Source organism: Bubalus bubalis, chromosome 11 (assembly GCF_019923935.1).
Source record: "Bubalus bubalis isolate 160015118507 breed Murrah chromosome 11, NDDB_SH_1, whole genome shotgun sequence".
Classification (NCBI taxonomy): Eukaryota; Metazoa; Chordata; class Mammalia; order Artiodactyla; family Bovidae; genus Bubalus; species Bubalus bubalis.
In genome coordinates this window covers 61,625,330-61,644,774 of record NC_059167.1, presented here as the reverse complement: position 1 = coordinate 61,644,774, position 19,445 = coordinate 61,625,330, and the positions used below count along the sequence as shown (strand labels likewise).

General features: G+C 36.2%; 1 long non-coding RNA gene across 1 annotated transcript in view; it reads left to right on the top strand.

Moving 5' to 3' along the window:
* LOC123328094 overlaps positions 1 to 15,168 on the top strand; it is a 418,849-nt gene extending 403,681 nt beyond the window's left edge. Inside the window, exon 9 of the long non-coding RNA XR_006542859.2 lies at positions 13,289 to 15,168. This is a non-coding gene — a long non-coding RNA (uncharacterized LOC123328094). The remainder of the gene's footprint in view (positions 1 to 13,288) is intronic.
* Positions 15,169 to 19,445: the final 4,277 nt, after the last annotated feature.

Sequence of the window (19,445 nt, the reverse complement as noted above, 5' to 3'; positions counted from 1 at the left end):
AGTATTGTTGTTGGTTGTTCAGCTGCTAAGTCATGTCCAACTCTTTGAGACCCCATGGACTACAGCATGCCAGGCCTCACTATCCATCACCAACTACCGGAGTCCACCCAAACCCATGTCCATTGAGTCAGTGAGGTCACCCAACCATCTCATCCTCTGTTATCCCCTTCTCCTTCTGCCTTCAATCTTACCCAGGATTAGGATCTTTTTCCAATGAGTCAGGTCTTTGTATCAGGTGGCCAAAGTAATAGAGCTTCAGCTTTAGTATCAGTCCTTCCAATGAATATTGAGGGTTAATTTCCCTTAGGATGGACTGGTTTGATATCCTTGCAGTCCTAGGGATTCTCAAGAGTCTTCTCTATTCTCTAGCACCACAGTTTGAAATCATCAGTTCTTGGGTACTCAGCCTTCTTAATGATCAAACTCTCACATTTGTACATGACTACTGGAAAACCATAGCTTTGACTATACAGACCTAAATTTAATGAAATATATTATCTTTATTATCAAAAGTAGCTATATTAGAAGCAGTCTAGGAAGGCCATAATTTTTGACATGTAGGTTTTATAGTTAATAATTGTTCTCTAATCATTACAGGTAAATGCAAGCTAAAACCATCCCCACCCCCAAGGAAACATTAGATGGTTTTAATTAATATAGAAAATATGAAAAGTAAGATGTTATGTGCTATAACTCATGACCTGTAAATGTAGATTCATAGGGATGAATGACATCTGCCTTTGAGACAAATTATGAGAACATGGATCTGAGCTTGGAAAATATGAAACTTGATAGATTAGTAATCAAATCATTTAAAATTATTTAATATTAATGAGAAAATTTTCCGTTTTCCAATTTAGCAAGAAATTTTAATATAGGACACAATTATGATGGTTAATATAACATTCCCTTTTAGCTGGAATGGAATCAGTTGGAAAAACTTTGATTCTTATCAACCTAATTTATTAGCTTATTTCACATGGCACAATTTTGAAATGATTCTTAAAAGGTTAAGTGCTTATATATGTGATTTTAATTATTAAGATTGCTACAGCCATATGAAGGAGACAGTAGTTGAGGGAGATTCTTTCTCTGCCACTACACAAGAAGAAAAGAGCATTTTATGAGAAAAATTGTATCAGGTTTTCAGTCCATTAATTAATGTAATCCTCAGTTTCAATATTAGACAGTGTTGCATTGTTGTGTATTGCTCTAGTATTCCATAGAAGGGTTTGGGGTTTACCACGAAAGTTCCAGGGCAGGATCAATCAAGCATCTACCTTTTGGGTAGTAAACTTTTAAGTAAACTAAGACTATATATATATATATATATTCCCATCCTATCGAGAATCTCAAAGTCTGGCATTACTACAGTGTTTTCAGAATTTTTGTGAAACACCACGAGCAGATTTCATACTGTAAAGCATGGCAACTGTGGGTAATTGATCAAATCCCATGGTGTGATAGTTTCCTTATAAAATTCCTTCACTAACTAAACTGATTATAAAGGTAGATTTTATTTTCTGCTTTTGAGTGATTTAATTATTTAAAACATTTAAAGAGGTGCAATATTGATAAGTCAGTTTCAAACAAACAAACAAACAAAAAAACCCAGAAACTAAAAAACTAAGTACATTCTCTTTGAGTACTGGTCATTTTCAGTGTTAAATGCCAGTTCAACCTTGGGTATTCTAAATTCTGAGAATTTACATAGAGAAGGAGAACAAAAATCTCTCTCATTTCTCTTATCCAATATGTGTAACTTGATTTTCCAGTCAATTAGTATTAATTTTTAAGGACATTTAAAAATAGACCTGGAAATAATAAAGTCATGTTTGACAGTACAGCTCATTACAAAGAAACTGAGAAAGTATGCCTTAAGCATCTTCATCATGAGCATAAGCAACATATCTTGGTAATTTTATTTGAATATAGTTTATAAAAGCAAGCCAGTATTCAAAAGTTTGAAAAATAAAGTTGGAATTTTGAATAGTTCTTGCTGAGTTGCCTTTAAAGTTCAGTATTTAACATATGTTTTTTTCCTTGATCTTATGTTATCATCTAGGAAACACATTTTCCCAAAGGGTGGAGGATAGAAGACCCTCCCCAGCATCCCCATTGTTGCAGCACCCCTCGCTGGAGTGTACACATGTTGATTTCTAGAACACAGTTGTATGATTTCTATATGAATATTGTTTTTCACTTTTCTGCAGGCAGTATACAGAAGTATCATATGCCCAGGCACTTGGTAACTACCATCTAGATACATAGGTTTATCTTTTATAGTAAATAACAGAAACAGAAGCCATGAAGTTGCTTCCCGTGCTTTGACACCTGGAATAAATATTATTTATAATTTTGAGAGAAGAAATGCATCTTAGTGTAGAAATACAAATAGCAGAGGGCCACACATACTGTTTGAACAGTGATCCAAGCGTTTAGGGTGTGAACTAAAAAGTCATGTTTAATCTGGGTCTGACCCTTCATCCTGCAGTTGCACAATCCTACTAAGGGCCTCTTAGTAGGAAAAATGTGGAGTCATTTCATCTCATTTCTTCAAGGATAGAACAGTTAGAAGCAAAAGGGATTTCGCTGATTGCTCTAAGGATGTGGGTTTCATCTAGGCGAGGGGCTTACTCAACTTGAGTCCGAACGCACGTATGATCCACGAGGTAAATGTTCATGTTTACAAAGCAAAGTTAAATACACCCAGTCTGAAATTTGAGCAGTTTCGATATTTAGGAACAGTAATCCCAAGTAAGTAAACTTCAACCAGGATTGGATAACAGATCTGAGGTCATCCCAGACTGCAGATTGTAATGTGGGTCAGTGAATCAGAAACTTTTTGAGGCTAAAAGTGTCCAATTGCCACCTGTTTAAGTTCACTTCATGAAGCCATGAAAGGGGCTGCCTATCCATGAAGGACTGGATATGCTCATAGGGAACCATGGTTGCAAGCTTTTTGTTAGATTCTGCCTAATTCCTTATCTTGGCAAACGTTTTTCACTGATAGGTAGAGATACTTTGCTCCCATTAGCAGGTTCAGACCAGTTTTGTCTCTGGAAAGAATCCTGAATTTTGACAGTAAACAGGAAAGCCACCTAAGATTTAAAATTAAGTTATCCATACCCCAAGTCAATCTTCTTCTGTATTTAAAACTATATTGGACTTGTGATTTATGTAGCAGATCTCCTTTTCATGTTGTTTCCAGCTTTCAGAGAGCTGTGTTTTTCCTAGTGACAAAATTTGTCTTGACTTTTGACCAATATTTCATCCTCTATAGGACCAAGCCCTTGTCTAAATTAGAAATCAAGACCCATATCTTTATTCTTTTTTAAATACAATTTACAAAATTATTTTATTTTTTATTTTTTTATTTTCTTTTTATTTATTTTCTTTTTTTATTTTATTTTTCAACTTTACAAAATTGTATTAGTTTTGCCAAATATCAAAATGAATCCGCCACAGGTATAACTTCAGTGCAGTGGTGAGAAGATTTTAACAGAGCTTAAAGATGCAGGTATTGTTAAATATCATCAGTTGGCATCAAACTTTCCATGTGAGGAATGTCGGTCAGTGCATTACCTTGGTGTGTGTTTGAATGTTGTATATGGTCTATCAGTGTGGAGCTTCTCTTGGTTTCTGTACCACCCTCAGCAACAATGTTCCATTTCATGGCTTGTCCCATTGGCTACAGACCATTGTGATGAACCAGGCATTTAATCATAATATTACATGCTATTATTTCCTTTTTATATAAAGCTAAGGATGGTCCTCTCTGAAATAACAAGAGACCAATATTTGTATGGCCTAATGAAAAATGGAATTTTATTCTATTCATAAAATATTCTCTTGTTTAGTCAACAAATGCATATTGAAAACCAATTGTATTATAGATGAAAGGGATGGAAAAGTGAGTTTGGAGACATTACTATTTGTAAGCAATTTACATTATTGTGGAAGAAGCTTAGAAATAATTATAATATGACAAGTGTTTATAAAATTGGTAAATACATGCTATGTAGTGGCAAAGGAGGTTACCAGTTTATGCTGGAGGGGCTGGTGCTAACAAATGTTAATTATTTTGCCACTTCTGCTCAGTGTGGCTTGCTATTCAGGATAACAAATGAATTAAAGAACTCCTCCATGACAGGACACATTTCTTTCTATATCTAAAACCTATTATCTTGCCACATTCTAAAAGGCATTTCAAATTTTCTAAAATTACATGCAAGGTTCTTGCTATGCTTGTGATATTCTAATAATCTTCTCAATTTTAAATATACCTTTATCAAATGCAATTTCCATGCTGTCTGATATTTTTGAGACTATAGTCAACTCTAATAAGATATTTATAGAAAACAACCTGATGAACTTTTGCATATTTTAGTCACTCTGTTCAACTTTAAACAATATTTCCATGACACCCTGAAGACATTTATCAGCACAGTATATTCTGAATCAAGTTGATACAGCAGTTTTCTCCTAACCTTTTCAAAATTGCCTTATTTCTTTAAAAAAGTTTTCTTGCACTTCAAGAGATAGCCAACTATGTGAAGTCATCTTGGAAGCAGACCGAAAGCCCCATTCTAAGCAAGGAGCCTGGTAACCTAAGTTAATTGGATGCCCATTCTGAGAACTCTGTATAGTGAGATGTGTTAATTGCCTTGCCTTATCACAATATAATGATGCAATTAACTTGTATCGCCACTATGGGCTGTTTGTTAGCACATATTTTATTTCAAACATATCAATACAGACAAAGACCAGCACACATTCTGTCTAGAATGTATTGACATATAATTGTGCTGAAATATGTTTTTAGTGGATATTCAACCTCTACTGACCATGATCTTTTAAAAATAAAATGTTCTCAGCATGAAGAGAAAGAAAGGAAAATGACTGTCCTGAAAAATTTAAGTCATTTACATACTTTTTCCTTGCTCAGCAAATTTACATTTATGATCCTAGTTCAGCAAGCATTTCCCCCCCCCCTTTTGGCATGCTTGTCTTCAAGCTCCTACACAACTTTCCTTCTTTACAAGTTAGTGGTATCCAGGTAATTAGTTAGGGAGCTTATAATTTTTTTTAGTAGAAACTGTGGAGAAAATTAATAGCAGTATCTTGCATATATAATCCCAGTGTCCTGAATATCACATCTCTGAAAAAAAACAGAGAAAATAAGTCTACCCTGTACTTGTTCCTTCATATGGGGAGAAAATGTCTGCATATTCACTACAACCAATAAAATCTGCCATGATTGTCATGGAAGCAAGAAGGATAAGGGCCAAAAGGATTGTTACCATAATGTTCTTTTTGTTTTGAAAAATGTGGGGTTGATAGCAGTGCTAAGGATAGTAACAGCATATTTGAAGTTAGCATTTTCTTGATGCTCCAGATGTGAAGGGAGAGTCTGCATGCATACATGCATACTCTTGTATCTTCATGGTTCTGCAAAAAGCAATTAGATTTAAGCAAGTGCATTATGCATTTCCCTTCTCCTGGCAAAATCACTATGATTTAATATAATTATGTTGCTATCCACAAGTGAGCACCTCCATCTGTTTTCCACAATGGATTCAGCAAATAGTCTTGGATGGGTAAAGCATCTCAAGAACTGCTCCACAGATAAGCCTTTCCTGATGTCTGCAAATATCCAGGTGTAAGGCACTTGCTATCTCCTTTCATCAGCAATAAATTCACAAATCCTTACCTTTCAGGCAATTTAAATTCAACTTTTAGAGACCCATAATTTTTTGAAGTTATTTGGTCAACTTTTCTTGGTTTACAAAGAAATGCTAAATTGTGCTTTTTCTGTGATTTCCTGGCTGCTTTTCCCAGTGTAAGTTTTGTCTTCTGTGTTGTACTGGAAAGGCATGTGTTAGATTAATTCTTTCATTTCATCCTTATCTGTGCTACATTCCATAACATGGAGCCCTGAGAAGTGTGTTGCTTTATGGATGATGGTAGAATAAAAGAAGACTTTTTTCGAAAGTAAATAAGCTCATTAAACATGAATTCTGAAAGCCAGCATGTAATTTTATCCTGATATAAATAAATGTAAGGAAGAGAAATAATTTTCCCCACTATCATACTTACTCACAAAGAGTACATAATTTCATGCTGAGTTGTATTTGTGTTTGCCCATAAGTACTTGTGCCAAGAAAAATAATACTCCATTTTTCAGTAACAACCTCACTACCAATCAGAACTGTAATGGTGTGTGTAATTAATGAACTTGAATTGAGATGATATTAGGTGGTTTTGGAATAAAATGAATTAATTATGGTGAATAATTCATTCTTCCCAATATAACAGTGGTATCTTTTGTGCAAGAAATTCACAAAAGATATGCCTATTTCTATGTTAAAGGATTCCTGTAAGGAAATAAAATTTTTCTCTCAAGAGTAAGTGGCTTCTGCCAACTCTTTCCTTGGTTTTTCCAGGAGGCAGAGAAACAAGCCAATGAGAGGTGAAGAAAATTACTGAGCTTTTGATCTGTAAAATGTAGACACTGTCCATATTTATTAATGCCACACACTACATCTGCTTTTGTCTTTTTCAATAATGGTTGACAATTAGAGGATTTTGATTTCTTGGAATCTCTAAGATCAAGAGATTTAAGATGGATGTAGATAGTGTTTTATAATTTATAATATTATGTTATGTAATACATACATTATATACATATGGTCTTTAATATATTTATATACATATGTATTTGTATGGTCTCATGGCTGAGAAATGTTAAATGACTGAATAGCATCTTGATCTATCAAACATGTTGGACTGAATATATGGTACATAATATATTTGTATGGTCTCAGAAGTGGGCTGAATGGCCAAATATTTATGTCCCTTTCACTGATATACAAGCCTTCTGCAGTCAGTTTCCTACCTGTAGCACAAATTGCATCAAGTATACTTAAGAAGCAGCTTCCTCAGATGCATGCCCAATTATGATAAAATATTCTGTGGGAGAAAAGAGATGTTACATAGAAAATTTGTGTATATTAATGTCCTACCTTAGTCAATACAAGTTAATAGATGTCAGCCTACTAAGTAAACCCCTGGAGGAAGGAATGGCAACCCACTCCAGGATTCTTGCCTGGAGAATTCTATGGACAGAGGAACCTGGCAGGCTATAGCCCTTGGGGTTACAACATGCTTAATATACGGGCAGTTTATTTTTGAAAATTTTTAACATTGTCTCCTACTTTGATTTTTCTTTTCACATTGTTTTGCTTTGCAATTGAACATCTCTTTGTTAGATTCACAAGCCCTGCCATTTTTTTCATTTTACCCTAGTAAAAAACATTAATATTTCCAAAATAATTAATAATGTACTACAATACCAGAATCCTATGTATTAAATTCACAGAGATTCTTTAAAAGTATATTGTTGTTTGCCATTAAACAAAAAGACAAGAAATAAACAGAAATAGCATAAAGGATAATCAGAATTTTAGCATTTAATACTCATTTGGCTCATGAGATAATTGTTTATACATGCTTTTGGTACATAGACCTGTGTTTACTTTAGAATGTGTAGCTGCATAGTTTTGTTATCCAAAATAATATCTTTTCAATATATTCAATGTTTAACTAAATAAAAAACCAACACCTAAGTTAGATCTTTTAATCTTTTCTTGGCCTAAGATGGAGTTCTTCTTTGCTATAGTATTTGATTCCTTTAAATTTCTTTTTAATGCATTCAACTCCTTATCTTTTTTATTCTAAAATATTTCTTTTAAAATTTACTTTTTTGCCTCCTTCTAAAGAAAATATCCTCTTTAGTATATAATTTTTCTTAACTTGTTTGAAAGATATTGGTAAAGGAATTCTTTATATATATTTTTTCTCCCTGGAAACTCGGATCATCTGCTTTTCTTCATTAAGGCAAAGTCTATTTTTCATCTCTGCTGTGGGTCCGTGAAGAAGGAGTGTTTGCTGAAGGTTGATGCCTACATGTTCTATTGTTTCCGCTCTGTAATATCTCTCATCTGTCTCCTACTTTCCATTTCCAAAGTTTGTTCTCTAAACTACCACACAAGATGTCAGCTTTCCAGACTTTTATCTCCCACTTCCATATTATTACATTCTGACATACAAATAATCTTTTGAAAATACATATAAGTTTTCATCAATTTTTTTAAAATCGCATTTTCAGAATAAAATCAAAACTCTTATATGTAATCTTTATTATTTTGCACTTGGCTTATTTTTTCAAAATTAATTAGAATTATTAATTTCTTCTATCAGTTTTAACTCTGCACTCATCCCTGTGGATTCTTTGCACTTTCCTGCAGTGACTTCAGCAGTGTGGTGTGGTCTCATTCTGACATCCTCTTGCCCTTCATGTGTACCCCTAGTACATGGGAAGCCTTTAACCATGAGTCTCTTAACTGCATATGGCTTTCCCAGGTGTATTATAATTATATATACTTGAATTATTCTTCTTCTTAAGCAGCAAGCCTTATAGAGACAGAATCTGCACATGAATCATCTTTGTATATTGCTGGTGTGGTGCTTTGCACTTAATGAGCTCTTAATAATGACTCAATGAATAAAAATGAAATGGTTAATTAGGTGATACATAATGTTCTGGAGTGATCTATACCTAGTGTGGCCAATAGGTCAGAAGCAAAATACTTATATTGGGCTTCCAGTGGTAACTTTTTCAGAAAAATTTACCATAGGAAGGATTGCTAATAAGTTTCCTCAAGGAGATTAGTCTCATTGTGTAAAGTGTGATTTAGGAACAAATAATAAAATGCAATATAGTAGGGTTCAGTAAAGATGTAGAACATAAATGCCACACACACATGGAGGAAGAGGGAATATTCTGAGGAAGAGTTAAGGCCACACACAGTTGAATGTTGACTCATGTAGAACTGATAGAATTTGAATAGGCAGAGGAGAAGTGAGAATGACCTTTTGAATTGAGTTCTGTTTAGTAATGTCTTCAGTGAAGGAAAAATAAGAGGCCAAACCAAAAATGCATAATGTGTAGTAGGCTGAATGCGCTCTTCCATAGATTTCTAGATTTTATCTCAGAAATAGAAATTATTCAAGGGTGTTGCTGGATTTGAATAAATATCAAAGCAACTCTGTATACTTCTGTCTGCTAAAGCTGCTTTCAAGACTCTAGAAGTTTCACATAGGAGAGATGTTCACTCTTTTTGATAATAAAATCAAAATTCTAGAATTAGCATTTTTATGTCACTTCGTTTTACAAACAACAATTTAAATTAGGCGTTGACTAATCTTTGTAGAAGAGTCAATAGAAACAACCACTTTTAGCAAAAATAGACTATTGTTCTTTTACCCAACAAGCTTAGGAATTATTCTAGCAATTCGTTACCGTTGTGACTGGCCCATACTTTTAAAACATTAGTGCTGTATAATTTCTAAATGGTATTAATAACACAGCACAGGAATAATTGATTACATTTACTATACTTACTGCTGTCTGTGGGGTCACACAGAGTCAGACACGACGGAAGCGACTTAGCAGCAGTAGCAGCAGCACTTAATATTTTAAGCAAATATTCATGATCCTCAAGGAGACTACATACTTAAAGAGCTAAAGAAAATAAGTGAAGTTTCTGCAATTTGATTAACTGACACCTCTAAGGACCTGACCTGTTCACCTGATGAAATGCTAACTATGCAAAGGTGAAAACATATAAGAGAACAATTATAATTACCTGGAATTAGTCCAAGAAAAAGTTCACTATATAATTTAAAGGTAAATTCAACAGTTTGCCAAAAGATCCAAGTTAAAGGTTTTCTTTTAATTCCCTGATGGCTCAGAAGGTAAAGCATCCACCTGCAGTGTAGGAGACCTGGGCTCTATCCCTGAGTCAGGAAGATCCCCTGGAGAACAGAATGGCTACCTACTTCAGTACTCTTGCCTGAAGAATTCCATGGACAGAGGAGCCTGGCGGACTACAGTCCATGGGGTCACAAAGTGTCTGACACGACTGAGTAACAAACACTTTATTAATTTTAATATATTCCAGTTAATAATTGTTGTTCCTCTAATGACTTAACAGCAAAATTATTACATTGAGAAGTCATTGGAAGAGACTAGAGAAATCTTGTCTGTTTACAAATTTTCATAGGGTACCGACTTCCACAGCTTTATTTACTCTTAAATTTTGCCTTTTATATTGTTCTTTTATTATTACTTTTTTTTTTTAATTTAAGGAGTGTTCCTCTTGCTCCACTGTTGTATGTCCAGATCTAGAAATCTTCCAGGTCCCAGTGGAAGTTTCACTCAATCCTAAATACTTGAGTATTCTTCTTGGTTGGAAGTAATCTCCCTCCTTCCAAAGTCTTCATACTTGACATTTCCTCTTAGGTTCTGTATACTTATCATTTGCCATCATTTTTGACTATATTAATTGCATTTTTTAATTATAAAAATTATAATATCTAATGTGAAAATTACTCTTTACTTTTGATGAATGTCCTATGATTATGTAACAAATCAATATAAGAAAAAGTTGGGTGAAGAGTACATAGGAACTTTCTATTCTATTTTTGCAACTCTTCTTTGAGTTCAGCTTTTAAAAATCTTTTTAATAGAACACATGGTTATTTATACTTGAGCAGAATGTTTGAGGTCAACCAAGTGATGGTGTTATGTAATTATAGGTCTGTGAAAATGCAGAAACAAGAGGATAAATAATAGATCTCAGACCAGAGCCTTTGTCAGCTTTCCCTGAACCTGTAAAATAAAGGTGGAGCTGATAAAAACTTCTAAAACTTTACAAAAGATAGAGATCCCTCATTTCAATATTTTTGTCAATCCACAACATTCTTGAGGTCATTTGCTGACCAACAGTCCTTTCCCAAGTATATTTTCTTTCAGACCAAATTTAGGCTACTGAAATCTTTGAGAGAAGATGAATATATATGAATAAATTGTTATGGAGAGCAAAAAAGAATTTTGTTTTAATGAAACTCCATATCTTTGCCTTAACTGTTCTTTGTAATAAATGTCTATATACAGGGAAAAGATAATTTTTAAATGATTGATTAACTAATTCGGAGTCTAAAAAATAAAGAAATTTACTACTTCCACATACAGTGACCAAAAAAATCTGACATCTGTGGTTGATCCATTCATTAAAAGAAGACAATCTGTGCAGCCCATTTCTGTAACTCTTCTGCAGACTGGCTAAACTTTTCATTCTCATAAAATTGGAGATGGGCTGTTTGGTTTATTGGTAATTGCTCCACAAGCAGAATGGTCCTACGTTTGCCAGTCCACAAACTCCATAGATGTTTATCCACTCACTGCAGTGCCAGCCTGCTGCATTATTTCAGCAAGCAACGTTTCCTTGATGAAAAAAGAGCAGCTGCTCACTCAAAATAAACTTGCTTCTGTTTATGCTGTCAGCAGAAAGCTGTTTTAAAAAATCATTAGATGTGTCATGCTGTTGCAGTACGTTAAATTGTGCAACTAAAGAAACATTCCTGAAAGATAAGCACCATGTTACCTCCATGCCTTCATCAGAGTGTTTCTATCTTCCTTCTGAATTATTCAAATACAGAGAAGATGGGTGATATCAGGCATTAAGACACAATGTTAATGATGCCAAGATGATGGCTTGAAGCTTCTTCGAGGTTAGTGAGCTATAGACAAAGGACAATATGTAGAAAATACTACAATAAAATCAGGTGACCTTACTGATGCTGGTTCTACCAACAATAATCTCTGTGACCTGGGATATGTCTCTGGATTCATCTGAGCTGCATTTTTAATATAATCTAGATGGTCTCTTAAGGACATCGCATGTTATCATGTGATGTTGCTTGCTAACATTTTTATCAGTTTTGAAAATATGCATGACTGATATAAATTTATTCTGACCTTTTTACAATTACCAAAAGCTCTGTTTTACTAGAACAGCCAATAAAGATATCTTTAAGAGTGATGCATTTACTTTGTCAAGCTAAAACATCTAGAAGTAGACTTTGAATTTTTTCCACCAGTTATCATTGGTAAAATATGGTGATGTTTGTTGTTGTTTAGTTGCCAAGTCATGGCCCACTCTTTGTGACCCTATGTGCGGTAACCCACCAGGCTCGTCTGTCCATGGGATTTCTCAGGCAAGAATACTGGAGTAGCTTGCCATTTCCTTCTCCAGAGGATCTCCCCAACCCAGTGATTGAACCCATGTCTTCTGCTTGACAGGTGGATTCTTCACCACTAAGCCATGACCAAACTGGGCTTCCCGGTTGGCACTAGTGGTAAATAATCCACCTGCAATGCAAGAGATGAAGGAGATGCAAGAGATGCAGTTTCAGTCCCTGGATTGGGAAGATCCCCTGGAGGAGGGCATGGCAACCCACTCCAGTATTCTTGCCAGGAAATCCCATGAACAAAAGAGCCTGGCAGGCTACAGTCCATAGGGTTGCAAAGAGTTGGACACAACTGGAGCAAATGAGCACACACACATCACCATACTGCTAGTGTGGTATTCATTAGAATATTGGATTTTTTTTCATTAGGATGCTATATGACCTAATAGCATCAAAAATAATCATCTAAAACAAAACAAGTAGAAAAGTGGCTTATGTGTTACTTTCCCAACTTTTGTGAAATAAAAATGTTTATTATATATATATATATAAACATATATACATACATGCACAAAAATGTAGAGTAAGATATTACCAAACTATATGCTATGCTAAGTCACTTCAGTCATGTCCAACTCTGTGAGACCCCATAGACGACAGCCCGACAGGCTCCCCCATCCCTGGGATTCTCCAGGCAAGAACACTGGAGTGGGCTGCCATTTCCTTCTCCAATGCATGAAAGTGAAAAGTGAAAGTGAAGTTGCTCAGTTGTGTCTGACCCGCAGCGACCCCATGGACTGCAGCCCTCCAGGCTCCTCCATCCATGGGATTCACCAGGCAAGAGTACTGGAGTGGGGTGCCATTGCCTTCTCTGACCAAACTATATAAAAGCTGTTTTACTTTGGAAGAGATAATTATATGGGATATCTCCATTTTATGTTTTATACTTTCATAATATTTGAAGATTTACAGTTCTTTTTCATAGCCTTTACTTTATTAAGATCTCTTAATAGCCCCAGGAATTTAAAATACTACACCAAGGACAAAAAGATCTTAAGGTGAAGCCAATGTAGGCTGTTAATGCAAATATAGTATTGGGTTAGGATTCTGGAGACTAGGTACTGAATATGCTGCCTATACAAACCATGAACAAGCATTCTGGAGATAATTCCTCATTTGTCCCCATGAACAGTAACACCTGAGCAACACATGGATCAGGACCTCCTGGTGGTTGTACTTCAAGACATTCCATGGTAAAGCTGTGACATCTCATCATTGGATCACCACCTCCACCTGTGTTTTCAGAGTCATTGCAATTCCACTTAAACTTGACTCTCAAAAAGGACTCCTTCTCCTGTAATTTCTCCAACTCTGCTCTCACTATAGAGTATAAGTCTTTTTCTAACTCAAGTTTCCATAGTTTGCATGCCGATTTTTTTCAAGGATGCCCACATTGTGTTGACTCCATCCAGCCCCAGGTCATTTCCTAAAAGGTTCAGATTAACCAGGCTTTAACTGCTTCTGAGAACTGAAATGATATGCTGGCAGCAATCAGGCATCAAATCGCATTTCTCCAACCTACATGTCTCCACACAATTTGGACATTTTTGAACCCTGCACTGCTCTTGCATCATCCTCAACATCATTTTCCCCAGGATCCAGAATTTTCACATGATTGCACTTGAGGGCACGAGCAAACTCCTGACAGCACTTTGTTGTGAAGGAACAGTCTGGCAAGTCCATGTTCTGCAGGTTGTGATCTGGATGGCTCAGTGTCTCTCACAGAAACTTAACTCCCTCATATCCCAGGTTATTCTTCCACAGATTCAGTTTTATAAAGCTCTTATTCTGGAGGAGAACATCTGACAAAAACCTACACCTAGGATGCACCAAGCTGGCAGAACCAGTGTAGCGGTCGCTCTAAGACACACTTGGGGTGAGTCACAGCAGCTTTACATCATCATCTTGGAGCTGAGGAAATTCCAAGTATACTTGAGTCATTCCCTGGGTGCTGGCAAGAAGCACGGCCAGTCCTGACGGCTGGTTGCTAACAAGTTGCATTTCTCTAGTGGCAGCTGTTTCGGGGGACACTTGGACATCTTAATGGGCCCCCAAAGTCTTTTAAGCTCAACATTAGAGAGAACATTGTCCCCCAGCCTGAGGAAACTCAGACTTGAGTTCTTGCTGAGTTCTATAAAGAGCTGATGACAAACCAAGAGGTGAGGCCACACAATTCCAACCACTGACACTTGAAGTTGCAGGTTGAGTGCCTCAGAGTTCTAAAAAAATCATCATAGACACAGTAATCCCTAAGTTGTTAGGGCTCAGGTCCAGCTGGGTCAGCTTGTGGTTACCATGAAGCATGGGACAGGCTCTTTCAGAATCCTCACAGAAGACATGAGTTTGCACACCAGGGTTTGAGAAATGTGTGCTATCATCTCCCTAAAGAAAGCGTGTTAGAATCGTCGTAATCTATCTTCCCATCCTTGCAAACCTTGGCCCCAGAAAAACAATGATCGTATTTTTCAATTCATTTATTTTTAGCTGTAAATGGAATCATATAGTATCCTCTTCATCTTTCTCTTCTTTCAATCAATATATTGATTTTTAGATTCAACCATGCTATAGTGTATTCACATAGTAGTTAGCTCCTTGGCATTGCTGATGGCATTATACAAATATGCCACAATTATTTTCATTTCTCTCTAGATGAATATCTGTATTATTTTCAGGTTTTTCCTATTATGAATAATTTGATAAACATTCATGTACAAGTATTTTATAGGCAAATGCTGTATTTTTCTTGGGTACATTCCCAACACTAACACTGTTGGATTATAGGATAGAAATATGTTTAACCTTACAAGAAACTCCTGAAGAGTTTTCCAGTGTGGTTATACAGAAAGAGCTGTAGTTTCTTACAGGAATGTATGAGAGTTTCAGGGGTTCCTTATACTTGTCAACACTTGATGCCATTAGCTGTTTAAATGTTAGCTATTCTTATGGGTACCCACTGGTATCTCTTTATAGTTTACATTTTATTTCCCTGGTAATAAAAAAAATACTGGCCATCTTATCCCATGCTGATTTATATACCTGAACTGTCTGTCCAAAGATTTTGCCCATTTAAAAAATGCTGCACTGTTTGTCCTTTTATTATTGAGTTCTAAGAGCTCTTGGAAACACATCGTCAGCTGCATGTGTTACAAACATTTTCTCCTAAGATGTAGCTCATCTTTTTATTTTCTTAAGAGTAAGTTGAAAAGTTGAAAATGTTTGGTGTTTGATAAACTCCAGCTGATCATTTTTTAAGACATTTTGTGTTCTGGAAATCTTTGCCAACCTAAAAGTTGCCAAGATTATCTCCTACATTTTCTTCTAGAAGTTTTATCATTTTATCCTCTGTGTTAGGTCTTTTTATTTTATTTATTTTTTTATACTTATAATCAGAAAATATATGACAACATTTTTAGTGAAAATATGGTAATTTTAACATAAATGTAGGCTTTAAGAAACCAATTTCAAATTATTCTCTCAATAGTATTTATATTAATAAAAGGTCTGATTTATAAAAATATCTTTCACCTTAGGGAAGAAAGCTACATTGTAAATCATATCCTCAGTCTACCTGTGGAGGAGAGAATTTTTCTTTTCACTCCATCTTTTTATACAAAAACATCCTTCAGTGTAAGAAGTTTCCTATAGTGCTTGACACAATCCATCTAGTTAACATTAATAGAAATGTTTTCTGAATTGTCACCATCTGTCCCACAATTTGCTAGCTGTTAAAAAATAATACATTACTTCTGTATGATTTAGTCTGTGTCATGAAAAAGTGGGGTCAAACATAAATAAACGTGTAATTATAATAAACATTATAAAAGAAAGGTCAGAAAAATAAAAAGAGGGTGTTATTGACACTCATAGGGTTTGTAACCAGAGTAAGGCTGTGGATGGGAGCTTCCTGGGACAGGCTTTAGCATCCAAACAGTAGCTGGTATTGGATATACCACATACTCCTGGACAGACCATATTATTTGGGAAAAAAGTATGAGAAAATGATTTTTCTTAGGATGGTCTCAACTTTTTTTTCCTCCAGCTTTGGTTGAGAGAGAGACCAGTGTGGGTACACTAAATCAGTCTATCTCTACCCCAGTACTTCTGATACTATTTCCTTTCTAAGTCTTGAACAGACAGATCTGTTATAGACTGTTAGCAAAAAGGCAAGGCTTCTCTTTGAATGGTTCTTTTCCCCTTGGGGTTGTATTTACCCACCTCCTCTCCACTTTTATTTTATCTTAAGTCTTGGGGTCCAGGTAAGGAATGCTGTTCATAGCCAGTGACCTGGCGTCTGGCTGCTGCCATTTCTTTATGTGGCTGGTCTTCTTAACAGAATCAGGATATGGTTGGAAATTTTGTTCTTCTCATATGTGGAGCCTAGAAGTAAATACAACACCTGCAGGAATAAAATTTCAGAAGTCTTTTTATCGACTTATGACTTTCATTGTGATTTATTTTTACATACGTTTATGTAGCACATACTGTATGCCAAGAACTAGGCTCAGTCCTGGGATATAAATGAAATAAGACAGACATACCTGCTTTCTTCCAAAGCTGAAATGAAATGGGAATGAGTAACACTGAACAGAGGTGTGATGAGTAGTGTAAGGATAAGTGTTGTGTTATAGCACATGTAACACAGGACTGAGGAAGTGACATTTCAGCTGAGGCTTGAGTAGGCGATAGAGCAGGAACAGGAGAATTCCAGGAAAAAAGGCAAGACATGAAACAACTTCGAGGTGGAGAGGAGCATGGCACATTTCAATGTATTGGCCGAAATAGAGCCAATATAGTTGTCACCGAGAGACAAGTGAGGACACAGGAGCCACGGAGGCTAAAGGGTATTTAGGGCCAGATCTCCATGGGTCTTTGAGCATACCCAGCATTTTATCCATTCAGTTAGAATACTATGGATTTGGGGGCAGATATCAGAAAATCTTAACAGCGACTGGCTTCAAAACTGGGGATTTTTTTTTTTTTTTTTGCCTATATAAAAATAAGTCATAAGCTAAGAAAACTTTGGTTAATTCAGTAAGTTATGTTATCAATTCATTTCTGTTTTTTGAATGACAGTCTCAGGTTGTTAGTAGTTCCCTCTCATGTTTGCAAGATGCCTACATTGGTTTCATGTATTACATTCTCACATGCCAATATCCAGAGCTATAAACATATTTACTTTGTATTCCTTTTTCAAAAGGAATGATTCCCATAAGTACCCTGAAAAGTTCTCTTTTATCTCATTGGACAGAATGGGCCACAGGACCGTTAGCTTTCTACACCAGTCACTGGTAATGTGGAATGTGACGACCATAACTGCAGTCGCTCACAGAATGCATGGGGATGAGAAAACGGAGGCGCTGAATACATACAACTCTTTACACTAATAGTCTGTGTGTAGGGAGAAGGTTGGGAGATAAAATGGCAGATGAAGTTTAATCTCAACTAGCCATAATGTTCGGAGAAGGCAATGGCACCCACTCCAGTACTCTTGCCTGGAAAATCCCGAGGATGGAGGAACCTGGTAGGCTGCAGTCCATGGGGTCGCTGAGGGTCGGACACAACTGAGCGACTTCACTTTCACTTTTCACTTTCATGCATTGGAGAAGGACATGGCAACCCACTCCAGTGTTCTTGTCTGGAGAATCCCAGGGACGGGGGAGCCTGGTGGGCTGCCGTCTATGGGGTCACACAGAGTCACACATGACTGAAGTGACTTAGCATAGCATAATCATAATGTTGAAGAAGGCAATGGCACCCCACTCCAGTACTCTTGCCTGGAAAATCCCATGGACGGAGGAGCCTGGTAAGCTGCAGTCCATGGGGTCATGAAGAGTCGGACATGACTGAAGCCGCTTAGCAGCAGCAGCAGCCATAATGTCTCTAATTCTTTGGCAACTTTTCAAACTGAAGTGTATCCATCTTGGTCAGAGCGCGAAAATGGCTATTGATTGGGCCACCAGTTGTGGTGTTTTCCTAAGAAAAGATTTAAACTGGATCAAAACTGAGATGAGACCAATTGAAAGGATTTAAGTAGGGGAAAAATGTAATACCATTTTTGTTAAAATTAAGATTTTTCCCAATTAAAAAAAAAATAGAACTTTTAGTTAGTAGTATAATCATTCAACATGGAAAAAAAGGAGTAAGAGATAACACAGGAAAAACATCTAGGTTATAACAGTAATGCACAGGAGATGTGACAGCAGCCTGTCTAATTAGGGAAGAGAAAAACAGTTATTTTATAACATAAATATACTTAGTAACTAACATCAATAAGAACTGGCAGTGTAGTGGCAGACAAAGGAAGGGGAAAGGTTAGTCTTGAAACTCAGGATTCTGGTTTGGATAGCTGGTTAGTGAGAGGTCCCATTCACTGTGTCGGAAACACTGAAGAGATGGCAGAGGAGTGGGTTTGGGCTATGTTACATTTGAGTTGTTAATAAGATGTTCAAATAGAGATATCTGGTGGTCAGTATAGCTCAGGAGAGAGGCTTAACTCTAAATATAATTTTTATGGTATTCAGTATAAAATTTAAATCAGACATGAGTAGATGAGATGATCTAAAAGAATATAGATCAAGAACAGAATGCTTCATATGGTACTGAAAGATGCCAAGCTTTAGGAATTGGGAGAGGAAGAGTCTCTGACAGTGAAGTGAAAGTCACTCTGTTGTGACTGACTCTTTGCAACCCCATGGACTATACAGTCCATGGAATCCTCCAGGCCAGAATACTGGAGTGGGTAACCGTTCCCTTCTCCAGCAGATGTTCCCAACCCAGGAATCGAACCGGGGTATCCTGCATTGCAGACAGAATTTTTACCAACTGAGCTATCAGGGAAGCCCTGAAGTTGGCTCTGAGAAGTTTGAGGAAAACTAGTGGAATATTATGTCATGAAAATAGAGTTTTTCCATGAAGAGGAAATATACACCTCTATCAAATATTTCTGATAATTCCAGTAACATGAACAAAGAATTATAAACAATGGATTTGGTGATTAGAAAGTGGTGCTCTTAACAAGAGTAACTTGGGTAGAATGATGTCACAATTCAGGCTGGAGTGAATTGAATAGTCAATGGATAAGTAGGAAAAGGAATTTCCAGTAAGAAAAAGTACTGGGCATGAATATTGGTTACTTTGTTTATAGTAAGGAAAAGTTTTCTTTACCATTAAATTTTCATACTTGGCACAGCACATATTTTATACCAGGAAAAACCTTTCTTAGTCCTTAAATTTTCATGCTTGAAATGGCAAGGTGTTAATCAATCCCCAAAAGAGTAGAACATGCAAAA